This window comes from Canis aureus, chromosome 1 (genome assembly GCF_053574225.1).
Source record: "Canis aureus isolate CA01 chromosome 1, VMU_Caureus_v.1.0, whole genome shotgun sequence".
Taxonomy (NCBI): domain Eukaryota; kingdom Metazoa; phylum Chordata; class Mammalia; order Carnivora; family Canidae; genus Canis; species Canis aureus.
In genome coordinates this window covers 70,026,379-70,044,939 of record NC_135611.1, presented here as the reverse complement: position 1 = coordinate 70,044,939, position 18,561 = coordinate 70,026,379, and the positions used below count along the sequence as shown (strand labels likewise).

The 18,561-nt window shown below is 40.2% G+C and overlaps 1 long non-coding RNA gene across 5 annotated transcripts in view; it reads left to right on the top strand.

Annotated features, from left to right (window-relative positions):
• The window catches only part of LOC144317153 (uncharacterized), a 64,022-nt gene extending 46,488 nt beyond the window's left edge, over nt 1–17,534 (top strand). For 2 of the 5 annotated variants that reach the window (XR_013383052.1, XR_013383049.1), the window contains 2 exons: nt 19–984; nt 16,885–17,534. This is a non-coding gene — a long non-coding RNA (uncharacterized LOC144317153). Of the gene's footprint in view, nt 1–18; nt 985–4,641; nt 9,387–16,884 lie in introns of those variants that run through there. The other 3 variants (XR_013383050.1, XR_013383055.1, XR_013383051.1) reach the window with 3 other exon arrangements.
• The last annotated feature ends 1,027 nt before the right edge of the window (nt 17,535–18,561 follow it).

Below are 18,561 nucleotides of genomic sequence, written 5' to 3'. Positions count from 1 at the left end.
ATTTATTTTCACCTTTAGGTATCATGCTGGCTCTGCTACCTTTCCGGAAAATTACCTCACCAAGATGTTCCCATCTTACCATCATGCCCCACCCTGCAACCTCCCAGAAAAAGCATAAGAAAAATATGAGAAAATAATCTACAACGGAGTGCCAGGGCAGCCTTAGAGCAGCCTACATCCTGTCTTCTGGTCCATATCAGCCCCCGCTTGACATGTCCAGGCAACACACCTTTCAGCAAGTGCCCCAGAATTGTCTGCGCTACACAAGCCCCTCCAAAGTCTAAAGGAGAGTTAATTACTTTCTACATCTTTCTATGATCTTAGAGATGTGCAACACTGCGATCACATACAGGCTTCACCTTATTTTTTCTTGGCACTCACTTGCCTCTCTCCTCGCGGTCCCCCACACACAACCCATCTCCAAGGTAACTCATGTTAACTGCTTACATGCATCCATGTACCCTTCCGTATTTCCATCTGTGCCCAAATAACTCTACACAGCCAGAAGCACGCGTACATTACCATATAAAAAGCTAATGCTTTTAAACTCGTTAGTCACACAGACTGTAACTGCCACTGCTGAAGGCAAGCCACACCTCCATGCCTTCTCTTCCTCCCCATTTACCCTTTGATGCAATCCCAGCCCCCTTTTCTCCCTCTCCTGGGGCTTACTTCAATTCAGATCATTTGGAGCCATGACATTGCTATTTAGGTATTCATCTTTCCATCCCTCTTTCCATCCTTCCATCATGCTCTTCCTAGCAATGCTTATTGTTATTCTTTTGATTTCTTCTCAAGGAACTGGGGCAAACAAGTGAAAGCTGGACATTTAAGCAGAAACTCAGAGGATTGCTTGGCAAAGTCTCTTGTCCTTCTTGATTGGGAGAACAGACAATGCCTCACTGGAGGGCTCATCACTGACCTCGCCCTTCAGGAATTGCTCTGCTGCTGCTTTCGTATCTGCTACACATTCCAGAAGGCAAGGTAGAAAAACACTATTAGCTTTTCCAGCTATCATTGTCCTATTGTCACCATAGCGACAGATGTTATGTGAAATCAGCTGCTTTATTGTGAAAACAATGTAGGTTGGAAACTAGCCTTGGGGAAGTTGCAAAGAACATGAGATTTAATTCTGATATACTCCCCCATGGATTCTTTTCTATATTAGCTTTTATTTTAAATAAACTTTATTGCACAACAATAATATAAAATAAAAGAAAAAGTCAAAGGGTCATCTTTTAAATTTCTACAATGGTTATTTGACTCAACACTATGAGAACAGATCTTGGTGGCAGATGTGAAAGCAAAATCAAATATGTACAAATCCAAAGAACTTCAAAGCAGCCAAAGAAACTATAATGGTTAATGTGTTGTGTACTGAACATTGGTTGAGGTAATTTTATTCTTCTGAACATTAAATTCTATCTCTGTGCCAGAATTAGGAATAAAAATACATACACTTGGAATCTCATCCTATCTCATTAACTGATTAGAATCCTGATTCGTCATAAATGAGATCATTCAGAATCCAAATGGCTGCTGATAAATCAAACTAAATAATGGCACAATCAAAATTTTAATCCCCAAAAAGATATATACATATCCAGAATGGAATAATACAATGGGGTGAAAAGAAAAGAGTAAGAAAGCTGTGTTATCATCATCTGTTTGTGCCAACAATGAATTCAGGAGGCATGTAACCTAGAGAGCATGTTTCTGCAAGTGGTAGGTAAGTGTCATTCACTGAATGAGCCATTAAGGTCAGAGGAACTTTGGACTAAATTTGATTTCAAAGACAAGAAAAATGCCTGCGGTTTTGCATAAAATCACCCAGGAAGAAGCCAAGCACAAGAAGAGAAATTTACACCACCAGGAAATATGGAACTAGAAAAAAGAATTGGATGGTAGATAGACACAGTGTAGTTTCCATTTCTAATCCTCCTGTTACAACCACACATTAGAATTTGGGTATATTGCAAAGACAAATTTTATGAACTTCTTTAAAAATCTCCTTTTTTAAAGTAAAAAAAAAAAAATCTTTTTTTTAGTATTTAATTTTTTTAGCAATCTCTACACCTAACATGGGGCTCAAACTCATGACCCCAAAATCAAGAGCTGCGTGCTCTTCCAACTGGCCCAGCCAAGGCACCCCTTTTTGAACTTCTTTAAACAATTACGGATACCAGGTGGTATCACATCATCCATCAGCCTATTTCCTTGATGCTAAATATCACCATATATGGTGATTCATGTAGACAAAATTTTAAATTAAGAAATCAAAATATTTTGAAAACCAAAGAAGGAGATCTAGTGAATCTTAAGGAAAGTTATGACTATATTTCTATATGAATTATTCTAACTCTGACTAAGGAGACTTTCTAGGAGTAGAAAGCATTGGTACCAAAAACCTGAATTCAAACCTGGAATCTGCTCCATATTAGTGAGTGATAGAGGTAAATTGCTTAATTTCTAAACATCAGTTTCCTTATTTGTAACATCCACTTCATGATGCATTGTGAGGATTAAATGAAAGAACACATGCAAAAAGCTTATTTCAACTCAGAACTTTGATGGTTACTGTTGGCATTCAGCTGTGCAACCCACCTAACAATTTCAACAGCTTTTTTCAAACCTTGGGTGTTTATAACTAATCATAGTATACATTTTAAAGCTAACTTTATTAGTGTTTGTTTGGAACTGGCATAAAAAGATATGTCCGTTGGTCTCCATATTTACATATGATGCCAAACAAGGCCTGAAATCTATGTATTTCATCTGGCGTTTCTGACCAGGACTAGAATTCATCACAGAAAATACTTGAATCTGAAAAGAGTTTTTAAAGAAAGTCTGCAATAATCTGGACATAGCAGAATAAAAATAAGAAATAATGAGAAATAATGAGAAAGGAAATTGGAAATAAACCCATGTGCTTGAAATACTTATTTCCACAATAAATACTAACCTTACATTTGCAACATCATATTAAAAGAATGTAAATGTCAACTTCTTTGGAAATTAGGTTGCCTAGGATTTATATCAACAAGCTAATGTCATGGATAAATGTGCTCCTTCAGCAATCCGCAGCAGAAGAAGAATCAGGAAATAGTGAAGAATTATACAATTATATGACATTTGTTTAATTTGTGAAGTTGACAGGCAGTTATTTATCTCCGAAATTGGTTTCTGAGAAATGAAAAGAACACAGGGAACATGCAGAAAAATCAAATTAGGTTTGGTTAAGAACGTCTCCGAAGGCAAGGTACTTCCATTTAGAAAGCCGTTCCTGCCTGGGCCTTGTTCCAGAACACAACCTGCAGGATCTGACAAGATTTGACACAGTGGGTCTCAGACGTTTTTAGTATTAGGGTTTGCCGAAGAAGTCCCTAAGTAGCTCCTGCCCAACTCCCAGCCCTCGCACCGCCCTGTGCCCCCAGTACAACCCTGAGCCCAGGGCGGTCCACCAGCCAGGCTGCGGTAAGGCCGGCGTCCAGCCAGGACGGCAGCGTCTGGACCCTGGCCACCTGTGTCACACCTGTGTCACAGAGGCAAGCCCCACTCACCCAACCCGAGGACCAGCAGCCACTTTCCAATCCCTACTGGGGACCGACACATTCTGTATGATTCGGCTCAGAGAAAAGGCTTCAGGCGTCTGGACGGGCCCAGTGTCTCCGGACGTCTCTCTCCTGGGCCCAGCCTCCAATTCTCCCTCGGCCCGGACTCCTGCAGGGACCCCGGAGACCCAGACTGTGGCGGCCCCAGTGTTTCTGTGGGCAGGTCCGGGCCTGTCACAGATGGACTGGGGTCCGGGTCGCCCTTCAGTCCTGCAGGAGGGAGGAGGGTCACACCGGGCAGATTCTGGCCAACGTGGAACCTCAAAGAACACAGATTTCCTCAAGAAAATCAAACCAAGAAGCTTGGGAAAATCATTATACCACATCCCCCTCTCTTCAGTAAAAATATTTTTCATGGGGCTATAGGTAGGCAGAGCACTTGCAATCAGTGTGCTGGGGAAAGTGCGAATTCTAGAAATCAACGCATATTATTCACCGACCTCGTCTGTTCAGTGCATTAAAACTACGCTTACATGCCCTAAAACTATATTTTACAGCTGGCAGAAAAACTCAACCCTCCAAACTCTACCCTTGCTCTGGACTCCATTTTAGTTTGTCTTTTTATCTTGAACATGTCTCCATTAGAAATAAATCTTTTATTTCTCAATCAGGCCTGAGGTCCGGCTCCTTTGTCAAAGAGGATATTCTTGAACTAATTTCCAAGAAAGCCTTCTAGCAACACCCATAACCTGTGCCAAATGGTCTGGCTCATTAGGGAAAATGTCTGGTAAACATCCCCCAACATCTGGATAGTGGATCACTGAGGCTAACGACTTTGGCATCACTTCTGTTGTTGTTCACCTTAATGGTTATGAAAACCCAGACCCTGTTGAAGGACCAGAAGGAGCTAAGTGCTTTTAGCGGAAATTCAGTGAACACACAAAAGAATCAGACGCAGTTCCTGGCAGAGCATGCCAAGAGTGGTTTTTTTAAATTTTATTTTATTTTTCCAAACTCAAGTCCAATACCAGCTTAGTAATCTCTGATTCTTCAGTGGTCACCTGCTTGACTTCTCCTCCTCTCTCCACAGGTTCTTGCCTCCCTGGGGAATCTCAGAGACAGGGCAAAGGCTGCCTGATTTACCTTCAGACCCTTAGGTCTGTTCAAGTTCAAGACTAAGTCTATCAATGAGTTTAAATTAGTTAATATACATATATTTCCCTCCCAACCCCATATCACACTGGAACTAAAAGGGAAGTGGGAGGTATTCAAGACAAACTGCCAATGCTTTCACTGTATCAGACCTTCTTCAGGAGCAAGAAGACAACGCATGTAGCTTCTTTGTGGAAGCACCGGATTCTCTTCCTTGCATCTGCCGCTCCTCCTCTTCTTAGTTCTTTGAGCCGAAATAGATTTCTGGTAACCCACTCTTTGCCTGGGCTTGGTGACATGGCTCACTAAATATTAAAACAAATATTCATAAAGCACTAAAACTTTGTAAAGTGAGTAGTAGTGATAGCAATGTTATGCGACTTGCTCTCACAGTTGACTTTAAGAAACCACAAGCTTAGAGAATTTACGTTTCTGATGCCTTAAAAATAGAAGGAGGACCTACCTAGATTTATCTATCTAGATAGATAAGAGTGGAAATTGCAATGTTCTATGTACTTCTAAACATGTATTTACTAAAATCTTTTTAAATTCACTTAGCTTTTTTTTATTTCTAACTTTAGGAAACAAGTTTTAGCTTCCACTACTAGACTAGATTATGGTTATGTGAACAAAACAACATGGCTTACAATTAGATATTCTCAGGGCACCAGGTGGGTCAAGTAGTTAAGCATCTGACTCTTAATTTTGACTCAGGTCATGATCTCAGGATTGTGAGATCCAGCCTTTTGGCTGGCTCCATGCTCAGTGGGGAGTCTTCTGGAGGTTCTCTCTTTCTGCCATTCCCCTTGCTCTCTCTCTCAAAATAAATAAGTAAAATCTTTTTTAAAATTAGGTATTCTCTTGTGCAAGGCCATACTTAGTTAGGCATTCATAATAAATATATTTCCCACACTGAAATTACTGTTGTCCTACTTGATAACATAAAAATGTGTGACTTTTATTACCCATTGTTTTGTAGAGCATCTAGATGTTCTGTTAGGGAAAAAAAAAGGGAGGAAAAGAAAGAAGAAACGGAAAGAAAATGAGGGAGGAAAAAAAGTTGACTCTTTCTATGAATAATCCACTGCCCTATCTTCAGGCAGCCATCCAAGCACAAATGTTAGATTAGTTAGAAAATAGCTTTGTTGTCAAACCTACACAATTGATTCTCCTATCATAGAATTCCCCTTAATACATAATGCAGTAAGTTGTCCCCAATTCTAAGTTGTCTTTCCTCAAAATCTTAGTTACGCACTTTCATCAATCTCTCCTTTTTTTATTTACTTGTATAAGTCACTCTTGTTGAGAATCTTCAAGGGAAAAGAAATGTGAAAAGTGAAAGTGGGTATTCCCATATTCTGTTGAAATATAAATTGGAACAAACATTCTGGGGGGCAATTGAACAATGTGTACCAAAAATCTTTAAAATGTGAATAGATTTGGCCCAGAAATTTTGTTTATATGGTTATAATTGAACAAACATAAATTTCTAGCCATTAAGTATTTTATATAGCATTTTTTTTTCTTAAAAGGAAAAATATCAGAAGCAACCTCAGTACCCTACAATGGGTCAAACAGTTGAGTAAATTGATTGAAGTCCACACAATAGAGTAGAACACAATCACATCTAGTGTTGAGGGTATGGTTTTCAAAAGGTTAAAAAAGTGTTGACAAACAATCATGAGTTTTGTTTAAATCCTTAGTTAGTAAGGAAACATTATTATGATAAAACTGGTCCAAAGAGCATCTGAGAAGATAGGCATTTATAGACAAGGTAATAAACAAATGTTCAGAAAAGGTTGCAGGATAAGAAACAAAATTAGTTAATGTCCAAGAGGGCAATGAACCATAACCTTTGGGATTACCAAATCCCCCCTGCACTGGCCCACCAACTCAAGAGAAATTCTCTGTGTCTCAACACAAATCTACAAGCTGACCTCTGCCTCTGTGGAGTTGCAAAATAATCCATTCAGGCAATAGAAAATCAAGATAAGTTGCAAGCCCAGCCATGCCCTCAAAAGTCACCCACTCATCTCTTTTCCTTGCTTTTTAGGCTTCAAATAGTTTCTGACACTCTCTTGTAGGGTTGAATGAGAATTGCATGTGTTAATACATGCGAAGCACAGAGAAAAGTGCCTGGCACAGAATTGTCATCAGTTACCATCATCATGATCATCATCATCACACCTGGGCTTTTAGATTTTATTAATTAATTAAAGACCATTCACTTATAAAAAGGAAAGGAGATAAAGTAGATGACAGAGTAGGAGTTTTCTAATGAAACCATATGTGATATACTGAAAGTTGAGGGGAAAAAATCATCACAGGACTGAGTCTTTTCTAAAAGAGGGTACTGGAACATTCTTAAGAGGTGCTATTTCACTCTATTTGTCTCTAGAACACCGTGGGCCTGGGAGGTGGGAATCAAAATCTTCTAGTGACAAAACTTAAAAGGTCTTGAACATTGGAACCAAGAATGAAACTAAGTAGGCAGTAGGAGGCAGGGAGGAGGAGGCCTTCTTAGAATACATATTATCAGCAGCAAAGCAAAATGAATTTGAAAGCAGCTCAATAGGGGATGATGAATAAGTTCTGCAGAGTTAGAAATGGTAAATGGAAATTAATTTTATAATGCCCATAATTAACTCTTGTAGTATTTATGAAATGTCACTTTTGCTTACTTATTGAACACGTTTCCCCATTTACATTGTTTTAATAGGTTTACAGACTATTATAACACCTTTCAGGGCTTCACTTGGATCCTCAATCCTGCCCCCCATAACCGTTTCCACCTCAAGGCTTGGATTCCTTAATCACAAATTCTTCTTTCACAAAGATTCCAAGAACCCTCACAGTTTAGCAAGTCCCATTTGTAGCTTAGAGTCTGTGCGAGACATCATAGCCTTACAATCTCTATTTCTTTATTTTTTTAATGTTTTTTAAAAGTTATTTGAGAGAGGCGGGGGGGCGATGCAGAGGGAGAGGAACAAGCAGACTCTGTGCTCAGCACAGAGCCCAACATGGGTCTCAATCTAACGACCCTGAGATCACAACCTGAGCCAAAACCAAGAGTTGGATGCTTAACCAACTGAGCCATCCAGGTGCTCTCAATCTCTGTTTCTTAATTTCTAGTAAAAACAATAGTTGCAAGAAATAATCCTCATGGAGTTTTGACCAGAGAAGCTATTTATTCCAATTACTAAGAATGTGATCAGAGTTTTAGACCTCCTCCCTAGAAAAAAAAAAGGGCATACATCTATATAGACAATATTTTGTATATAAGTCTAGGAGATCCCTCTCTGGGTCAGATAAGCCTGTATTAAGAGCTGCTATTTTGAGTTTGTTTGTTTAACCTTTTCTTACAGAGAATCTCGAACACACAAGAACAGACCAGAATAAGCAGTATGACATAATGAACCTACACGTATGCATCACCCAATCCCAACAGCCATTAGTCCCAGGACAATTCTGTGCGGCTTTCATCTTAATCTGGCTTTAAATCAAGCCAGACAATCAGATGACCAGACATCTGAGTTATATTATTAGCCTCTGGACTGCTTTCACCAAATTACATTTAGCCATGGTTGTAACTTTGGAATGCTTTGATGAATACTTCATGAGACTCCTAGAAAAAAACTGCTTTTGCCCTTCTTATAAATCCATGCTCAGGAAGTCATGCACTCCTTACACACCATTCCTCTCCTAGAGCTCAGTACTAGGACAGTATATATTTCTCCTGAGCTATTTCTCTGAAATTATTTTATGAATATTATGCATCCTATAACTGATCATTTTCTATTAAAGTTTTTGGTGTATGGTTTAAATATTGGTTGCAATTGTGAATACCACTTCTTTTTCCATTATATTTAAACTCATTCCTGGCTTAAAGGTATACTTTCGGTGTCATTATCATGTATCCTGCCATTTCATTGAACTTTACAATCAATTTCTAGAAATTTTCTGTCAAGTCTTTTGAGCCGTCTATGTATGATGATATATGATAGGTATAGGATAATGTCATCCAAAAATAATCATGTTGAGACTTTCTTTCTAAAATATCTATTAATCCAGTTTTATATCCTATAACACTGACCAGAAGTTCTAGACTGTTATTAAATAATGCTATAGGATCACCTAATGTATTTCTGAGTTTAAAGTTTGAGTATGAGTTTCAGCAATAAATAGGCTCTAGGTTGTTGGTTTCAAACTGATTTGCTTTGTCACATTAATGAATGTTCTTTCCATTCTTACATCACAAAGAGTTTATGTTATTTTATTTAAATAAAAAATGAGAGGATTCTCTCAAATACTATATAACCTCCTTTGAGAAGAACATATTCCATTCTCAACTTACTAATTAAAGTTATTTCAATAAGTTTCCTAATATTAGATTTAACTGCCATTGTATTCCTAAGATAAACTCCATTGTACATGATAGGTTATTATCTTACATACTACTAGATTCTACTAGATCTTTTGTTTATGAATGTTCACATATAAATCATTAAGTAAGATTCACTATGGCCTCTTGTCTATATCTATTTGATATTGGGATTGTGTTTATTTCATAAAATGAAGTAAGAAATAATCAATATTTTTCTCCATTCTGAATTCATTTCTATAACCTGAGAATAAATTGATCCTGGAAAGTAGAAAGCAGTACACCTATAAATCGATCCAAGTTTAGAGTCTTTGGAGGAATATGGACAACTTTTTCATTTTATTCCATATTCATGTTTTGTGCAATTTTTTAAAAAAAATGTTCATAAGTGGTTTTACTTTTTCACTTATTTTTATTTTTGTTGAAATATAAAGACCTAAACTATGCCCTTAAAATGGGTGAATTGTACAATATGTAAATTATACTCTGATTTAAAAAGTAAATCAGAGTACAAAGAGATTTAAAAAGTAAATCAGAGTACAAAGAGATTTAAAAAGTAAATCAGAGAAGGTCGGAAGCATAGGAAAAATCTGAACTCTTTTGGATTTCCTAATGCTTAAAAAAAAATTTAAGCCTTTACATTTAAGTGCAGTCTGATAGTCTGATATTTCACAGATATTTCATTTTTCTTCTATGATTATGAGAAAAACTATTCTTTTTCTGGAACAATAAAAACTGGAAAAACTATTGTTTGAAATAGTTCTAAAACTTCATTGTAACAAGCCGATGCTGTCTTGTACTATTGAAAATGAAAGCAGCATAGACTGGGAGGTACTGGTGACCAACTTTCATTGTCATGTGTTAATTACTGCAGCACAGAAGAAACCTAAATTTTTTTTTTTTTTATGATAGTCACACACAGAGAGAGAGAGAGAGGCAGAGACATAGGCAGAGGGAGAAGCAGGCTCCATGCGCCGGAAGCCCGATGTGGGATTCGATCCCGGGTCTCCAGGATCGCGCCCTGGGCCAAAGGCAGGCACTAAACCGCTGCGCCACCCAGGGATCCCAAGAAACCTAAATTTGATGCTCAGTCCTAGTACTAATCTTTTTGAGTATGTGCTAAAGTATATTATATTAAAATCTATGGTACCTGGGATATGTTCAGTGATTGTGAATTGTATTCGTTTATTCATGTAATTCTGGTATCCTATTGAGGAACCTGTTGTCAAAACATTTGGTTTATCAAAGGAAAGGGAAAAACTAATGGTTTCCTTCATAAGCACAGTGTGAATCACTCAGAGAAAAGGAACATCTGAGCTTGTTCTTTCCATTGTTAATACTCCATCTTAAAAAAGAGAATTGGTAACCAGATAGGACAGACAGCAGAACTCTAAGAAATCATATTAACCGTGTGCCTGGTACAGGATTTCATATCCAGCCCCTGATAAATCTAATAAAACCCAGGCCTCACCCGTGATTAAAGGAGTCAGTGGACAGAGTTAAGAAAACATTTGGAAGACCCCTGAAGCCTTCCAAGGACTGGTCAGGGATGACCTTCAGCATCGTCCAGCCACTCCTCAGTCACACTCCTCACTCCTACTGCCAATCCGCTCTTGGTAACTGAATCACTGTAGAAAACATACACCTATAAGAGGTGTAGACGTTGCCAAAGCTTTGGAACTTTTGGAAGGTTTCTGATGACAATGAAAACGTTGCCTCCCTAACAGTTTATAACGAATAGCGATGGTAGACAGGATTCCTCTGTTCACTGAAAAGTCTTTCAATACCTTGGCATTCACTGGGTCAGACCCAAGCAGAAGATGAACTGAGATCAAATTTATTAGCCCAAGCATATGGGCAAGTAGGACCCAACAGATGGCTGTATCCAAAGGGAGCAGGGAAGAACATCCCTGAGAAAAGGAAAATCAGGGGTGAGGTGGGGGTTGGGGGTATTGGGAGCATCCAATACAAATGGGGAAGTTGGCAGAAGGACGATCTTTGAAACTCAGTACACCTTCTTCAGCTCATCCCAGGATACAGAGCTGAGTCCTGGCAGTCCCGTTGGCTTACGGCTGGATAATCAAAAACTCCATCTTACTGTAGCATCTACTGCAGATTCTTTGCCCACAGTGTATTAGTCTCCAGACTGGTGGGGACTGGCAACTAACAAAACATTATATGTTCTGCAGAAGAAAAACTACGTCAACCGAGGTTCCAGCTCCTCAGAGTATCACAAGGATATTTCCCCAAATTCTTGGCAGTGTGGACTCGAAGGATCTCTGGCCTAATCTCACAGTTTTTGGTTGGTTTGGTGAGTGGCACAGACCACGCTGTTCATCACCGGCATCTAGGGAACCCATTGTTCTGGGGTATTTGGGGAAAACCTCACAATCCCGTCCCTTCCATGACCTGGTCAGGGTTTATAGTAGAAGAGCGTTCCCCTTCACCAAAGGCAAAGTCTACACTTTCTATCCTCATTTCAACGGGCACCTACTAATGAGTGACCCGTCCCTTCTCCTTCCTGCGTCTCCTACCTCTGCCTCTCCAGTGCATCTTCTCTTACTAGAAACAAACAAACTAAAAAGCTCCCACCCAAGCCAGCTAGTTCTCTCTCTCCTCCCTTCTGTAACCCGATTTCTTAAAGTGGGGCCTGTTCTCACATCTGGTCTCATTTTCCGGACAGTCTTGCACTGTCTGTGCTGCGGCAGCTGTGGCACCACTTCTTCCAGTGACACTGGCCCAAGCTCCCAAGGGCAGCTTCAGAGCAGCTGCTTGGCCTACTGCTGAGACCTGGCCGGCCACCCCAGAGGCCTCGGCCCCAGGCCCAGCCGTGTCACCCGCCCCTCGGGGCCCGGGCTCTGGGCTGCCCACTGGCTGCCCCTGCCCACGGGCCCTGCGGGGGCTCATCACCCATCGATGACGACCTCACCTGCCCAGGGCGCGGGGTACACTCAGCAGGTCGGGGAGCAAGGCCTCCAGCCCAGCGCCGTGCCCGTGTTCCTCCTCGGCGCCTGGGGCTCCACAAACTCGCCCAAGAGAGGGCGGCCTCAGAGCAAAGGACTCGGGATGGTGGTTCTGGGTGATTCTGGGGCAGACGGCGGGGGGTGGTGCGGCGACCAGAGGCCCGCGGCACTGCCTGAGGCCCCAAGGTGCAGGCCCCGCTGTGGAGCCCACGCTGCAGCCCCAACGGCAACCCGGGCCCTTGCCACCTGCACGGGCCTGACCTCGGGGACGACCTCTGGGCCTGACGGCGACCTTGGGGACGACGTCTGGGCCTGACGGCAATTTTGGGGACGACCTCTGGGGTGACAGCAACCTTGGGGTGACCTCTGGGCCTGACAGCAACGTCAGGGACGACTTCTGGGGTGACGGCGACCTCGGGGCGACCTCTGGGCCTGACGGTGACCTTGGGGAGACCTCTGGGTCTGATGGTGATCTTGGGGACGACCTCTGGGCCTGACGGTGACCTCGGGGCCTGATGGCGACCTCGGGGATGACCTCTGCGCCTGCCGGCAACCTTGGGGACGAACTCTGGGGTGACGGTGACCTCGGGGACAACGTCTGGGCCTGACAGCGACCTCAGGGCGACCTCTGGGCCTGACGGTGACCTCTGGGCCTGACAGCGACCTTCGGGGATGACCTCTGGGGCTGGAGAAGCTCACAGACATTGCATTTGCAGTTACTGAGTATCTTCTCCGACTGCTTGGATTTAAAACTTCATCAAACTTCAATTCACTATGGAAATGGAATTCCTAATATGGACTCAGCCAGGTGCCACCCACAAGACAAGAGCCAAGCAGAAGGTCTAAATTCGGTTCTCTGATGCCATTTGTTGGAACTTTTTCATCTCAAGATTTTGCTGTTATGCGGAGCGGCATCGGTTGTCCCCAGATCTGCAGCCGACAGCTTGCACCCTGCCTTCGTTCCTCTCCAGTGGCCTTAGGCATATGACCACGTTTCCATTCTCCCAGTCATTCTTCCACTTGGCTTTCACTAATAGCCCTCTTTCTGAGCACTTTGTGTTTGCAGGACGTCGCGTCGCGTACAACAATGAGTGAGATGCCATCTGATTGTCCACAAACTGGTAAAAGACACGAGAGAGAAGAGGCGAAGTGCACACTTTAGAGTGTAAATGAGCATGTAATCCAAGCATCTGCAGGAGAGTGAAGCGCACAGGAGAGGCAACCCTGAGAAAGGAGGACAAACTGCACCCCAAGATGTATTCATCCTTAACTATTCATCGTGGTGGGGCTGTACCTGAATGCGATCCATGAAATCTTTATGGCCTACCAGAGCAGGAGACCGAGCCCCACGCTTGCATCGTTCAGGCTATAACCTCTTCTGTAAAACAGGAGTAATAATGAACAAGTTTACAGGACTGCCATGTGTCCGTGCAGTCTAACAGTACCTGCGTGTGTGATGTCGCGCTATGTCCCGCTTTCCCGCAGGGTGCTCTTAGACCCAGCCTCCGGAGGCTCTGCAACTACAAGTCAGGGACCATGCTTATGGGATAATCTAGGTTGAGTTTCAGGAACCTATGCATTCGTTTTTCATTTATTATCTATGAGTCTGTGCGCCTCTGTCCTCCCATCTGCAAAATGAAAGTAATAATCACGCTTATGCTAACAGACTCATAGGGTTGACATGAAAATCAAGAAAAGTAATGTTTGGAATGCTTTAAAAGGGGCTATAACTGTTAAGTATTAAGGAACAAAAAAGAAATTCATTTGCCCTTAAAAGGAGAAATGTTTTACTCCTCGGTCTACTCATTTTCCCTTGGAAAGCCAACCCCATGAAATAGCACTATTAACATTTTGGTGGCTATCCTTTCTTGAATCTCTTTATGCCCGTAAAGCTCCTCACACACCCCTTCCTCACACATACGTAGTATTTCACTTGAATAGAATTTCACAACATATGATTTGTTTGTATTTGTTTTTTAACAGTATTTGGTATTTAAAAAACACAGTCGCATTCCTTCATCTTTGACCCCTTGCGAAAGCATTTGGGAATAGTCAACTCGAGCTACATCTCCTTTTTTGAACCCCTCCTTAAATACTGCCTCCACAAGGTGCAATTTCTCCTAAACCCCTGAACCCCATAAATGCCTCAGTTACAATACCCAGTGCTTTATGGCATTTCTTTCTCTCTCAGCTATTGTTACCTCTATAAAAGCAAAGACTGTGTTTTAACCTCACTTCATATCACTGGCATCTAGTACAGTACCTGGTACACTATAGGCACTGAAGAGATAATCAAGGAATGAATGAAAGAACAAATAGATGAATGAATGAATGAGTGAACTGCTACCTAAGATGCATGAACAAAACAATTTTAAACAGCCTCTTTCTAAATTAGGAGGCAAATCATAAAATCGTTTTCATTATGTGTGTCCCAATTATATGTGCACACCTCATTAAGGCATATATAATTTTAAATTACATATATAGTCATATCCAAAATATAATGCTCATAAAAGTTCAATGATACCTTGAGAATAATTTTTATAATTCAAAATCTTTGTGCTTTTTGCATGATTCCACTTATTTTTATTTTTTAAAGATTTTATTTATTTATTCATGAGAGACAGAGAGAGAGAGAGGCAGAGACACAGGCAGAGGGAGAAGCAGGCTCCCTGCGGGGACCCCAATGCAGGACTCGATCCCAGGACCCCGGGGTCACATCCTGAGCCAAAGGCAGCCGCTCTGCCACTGACACTCAGGTGCCCCACATGATTCCATTTATATGAGGTCTCTAATGTAGTTAAACTTATAGAAACAAACAGTGGAATAATGGTTGCCAGGGTCTGGAGGGAAAGAAAGATGGAGAGTTGCTGCAGAAAGAGTATAAGGTTTTAGTTTTGCAAAATGAATTAATTCTAGAGATATTGTGCCTCCAATTAACAATGCTGTATTGTACACTTAAAAATGTGTTAAGAGGATAGATCTCACGTTAAGTGTTCTTACTACAATAAAACATAAAAATAGGAGCTGTCACTACCTAATATATAATTAGGTTATTCCATTTACTCAAAGTCTTATATCACTTCCTTTGGTGTTCAGTAATCTGCTAAACTACAGTAGGCAAATTTTCTTTTTTAATCCCATTTTCCTTTGTTTACCTCCTTGTATACTTTTATCCATAAAGAAGCTTAAAATTAAAAAGAAATCTAAAGTGCACAGGTGAATCAGGAGAAATTATGAAGCCAACATGATTTAGTCAACCCTTGAAAGTCTGTCTCAAATGTCACCTCCTCTGCAAAGTATTCCCTAAATCCCAAGGCAGGATGAATCTCTCCTTCCTCTCTGTACTTAAAGCTTATATTTAATAATATATTTAAATAATTTAATATATTAAATAAATATATTAATATATTTAAGGGTTATATTAACACGTATTACCTTCCTAACTCAGCAAAGAGAGGAAGGGTATTGTAACTAGCCTTGTATCCGAGCCTAGCACACCTGGCACACTGTAGATACTCAATAAATATTTGATTGATGAGTGAAGGTAAACACTTTTAGAGGTGCTTGGAACCTGTGTTATTTGTATAAAGCAGCAGCCCCCTTCAGTTGATTAAGTAGCAACTGAAATGGACTAAAACACTGAGATAAGGCAGACTGATTGCTAATTAGAAGTCTTCTCTAATGGGATCCCTGGGTGGCGCAGCGGTTTGGCACCTGCCTTTGGCCCAGGGCGCGATCCTGGGGACCCGGGATCGAATCCCACGTCGGGCTCCCGGTGCATGGAGCCTGCTTCTCCCTCTGCCTGTGTCTCTGCCTCTCTCTCTCTCTGTGACTATCATAAATAAATTAAAAAAAAAAATAAAAAAAAAAAAAAAAAAGAAGTCTTCTCTAATAGTCCTTGCATTTGTCCAGTTACTAAGCACAATTTTTTTTTTTGGAAAAATTTGCAAGTGATTTCTGAAGCCACTGACATTATCCTTTCACTATATTTCCTCGTGTGTTTTTGCAAACCCCACCCCCACTGACAATCTTGAGGAATCTACTGAAGTGTTTCTCATGTTAATTCCTACAGTACTTGACAGATTAAAGCATTTTGTAATTCTGAGGTTCTGTTCCATGAACCCGTCTCAATATTCATGTTTAGCTTTTTTTATTCAAAGTCTTGTCAGAGAATATAGTGAATCAAAGTTGCTAGAGATCTCATGTGTGAAGTTTGAGAATCAGTGGGATGATGCTGTGCACTGGTAAGATCGCTGCTCCTTCATTCCTCTCCAGGATGAGCTACGCCGGCTCAGATGAGCTGAGGGTTTGGTAATGGAGAATGAATGTGCAGCACTTCTAAAATTTTAATTTATACAGAATCCCCTATGAATCATGTTAAAATACAGATTCTGATTAAATCTATCCTGGTAGGGTCTAAATTTCTGCATTTCTGAAATGTATCCTGGGGTTGTCCATTTTCTTGGTCCATGGCCTGCCCTTTGAAAAGTAAGGCAATGAAGAATAAGAAAAGGTAATTGCTGTCAACTTCATTTCCAGTGACAATATCTCAAGTCTTAAATCACTATGAACTTAACCACTGCCTATTCAGACCCCAGTTATTGAACTTGTTTTATGAGAAGGAGAATACTTATTATCAGTTCACTCACCCTTTTTATTTCTTGAATGGTTTCTATGGAGAACTAATTTAAAACCAGAAAATCTTACAAAATTTAATTCTGAGATATTATCACCTTTGCTGCCAGAGAAAACATTCCATCCACTCATATGTATTTCCAAGATATCAAATTTAAAGGAAGAACAAGTAAAAAAATGTATCATGTTCTACGTGCAGCACAAACTCCAGAGGCTGAGCCCGACACTGGCCATCCAGCTCAGAACACACGGGTGAACCATCCAGAAGGCAAAGCTCCCCCTGCCTAACGCGACGCAGACCCTACTAACAAAGAGTGTATTGAACTCATCGGTCAGTGTGCGGGGTACTGACATCTGAGCGAGTCTTCTGATTCATCAACACGGTATATCTCTCCATTTTTCAAGGTCACCTTGGTTTCTTGCAGTTTTGTAGTTTGCACTATACTGATCTTACATGTATTTTATGAAAGTTATTGCTGAGTATTTCATGTCTGGGGAAGCGATGGTAAATGACTTTTTAAAATTTTAGTATCAAAAAACAAACAAAAAACCAAAAAATATAATAAAAAAAATTTTAGTATTTAATTGTCATAGCTAATCTGTCAAATACAGCTAAGTTTTGTATTGGCCTTGTATCCTATGACCTTGCTAAGCTCATTTACGAATTCTTCTAGCTTTTTAATACAGTCCATGGAAATTTCTATGTATATAAGTATTTCATATGTGAATTAAAACTGTTTTAATTATTCCTTTCATTTTTTTTCTTTGCTTTATTGCATAGGCTAGAACCCCTAATACAACAATGAATAGAAATTATCGTGAGAGGAGGCATCCTTTCCTTATTTCTGATCTTATCGGGAAAGCATTCAGTCTTTCACCACTAAGTATGATGTTAGTGATAGCTTTTTTTTTTTAAAGTAAGTTTGGGATCTTTTTTTTTTTTTTTTTAAGATTTTAATTATTTAATCATGAGAGACACAGACAGAGAGAGAGGCAGAGACACAGGCAGAGGGAGAAGCAGGCTCCATGCAGGGAGCCCGACGTGGGACTCAATCCTGGGGCTCCAGGATCACGCCCTGGGCTGAAGGCGGCACCAAACCCCTGGGCCACCCTGGCTGCCCTAGCTTTTTTTTTTAAGTTTTTATTTAATAAATTCCAGTTAGTTACCATACAGTGTAATATTAGTTTCAGGTGTAGAACTTAGTGACTCACATACAACATCTGCTGCTCATCACTGATAGTTTTGAATAAATGCCCTTTATCAGAAAGTATTTTCTTTCCCTCGTTTACTGAGAGTCTTTTTTCCATATAATGAGATGATGTCACGTTTTGTCAAGTACTTTTTCTGCATCTCTTGAAATAATTATATCGCTTCCTCCTTTATTTTATTAATGTGGTAAATTACATTGATTTTCAAATATTAAATTAACCTTTCAATCATAAGGTGAACCATACTTGACCATACTTGGTACACACTCTCAGAGTTAGATTTTGTTTGTTAAGTTTTTTTATTTTGTTTTGTTTTTACTTACTACTCTGTTTATGAGTATTATTGATCTGTAGTATATTTTTCCTTGTATTTTCTTTGGTTTTGGAATCAAACTTATTCTGGCTTCATAAAATGAGTTTTAAAATGTTCCCTTTCCCATTATTTGGAAGAATTTGTGTAAAATTTACATGACTTGTTCCATAAATATTTGTTGGAATTTGATACTGAAGCAGTCTGAGCCTGAAGTTTTCTAGGTATACCAACTATTCAATTTTCTATTTTTTTCTTGGGTCAATGATGGTTATGTATATCTTTCAAGGAATTTGTCCATTTCATCTAAGTTTTTTACTTTATTGGCATACAGTTTTCCATATTCCTTTACTATCC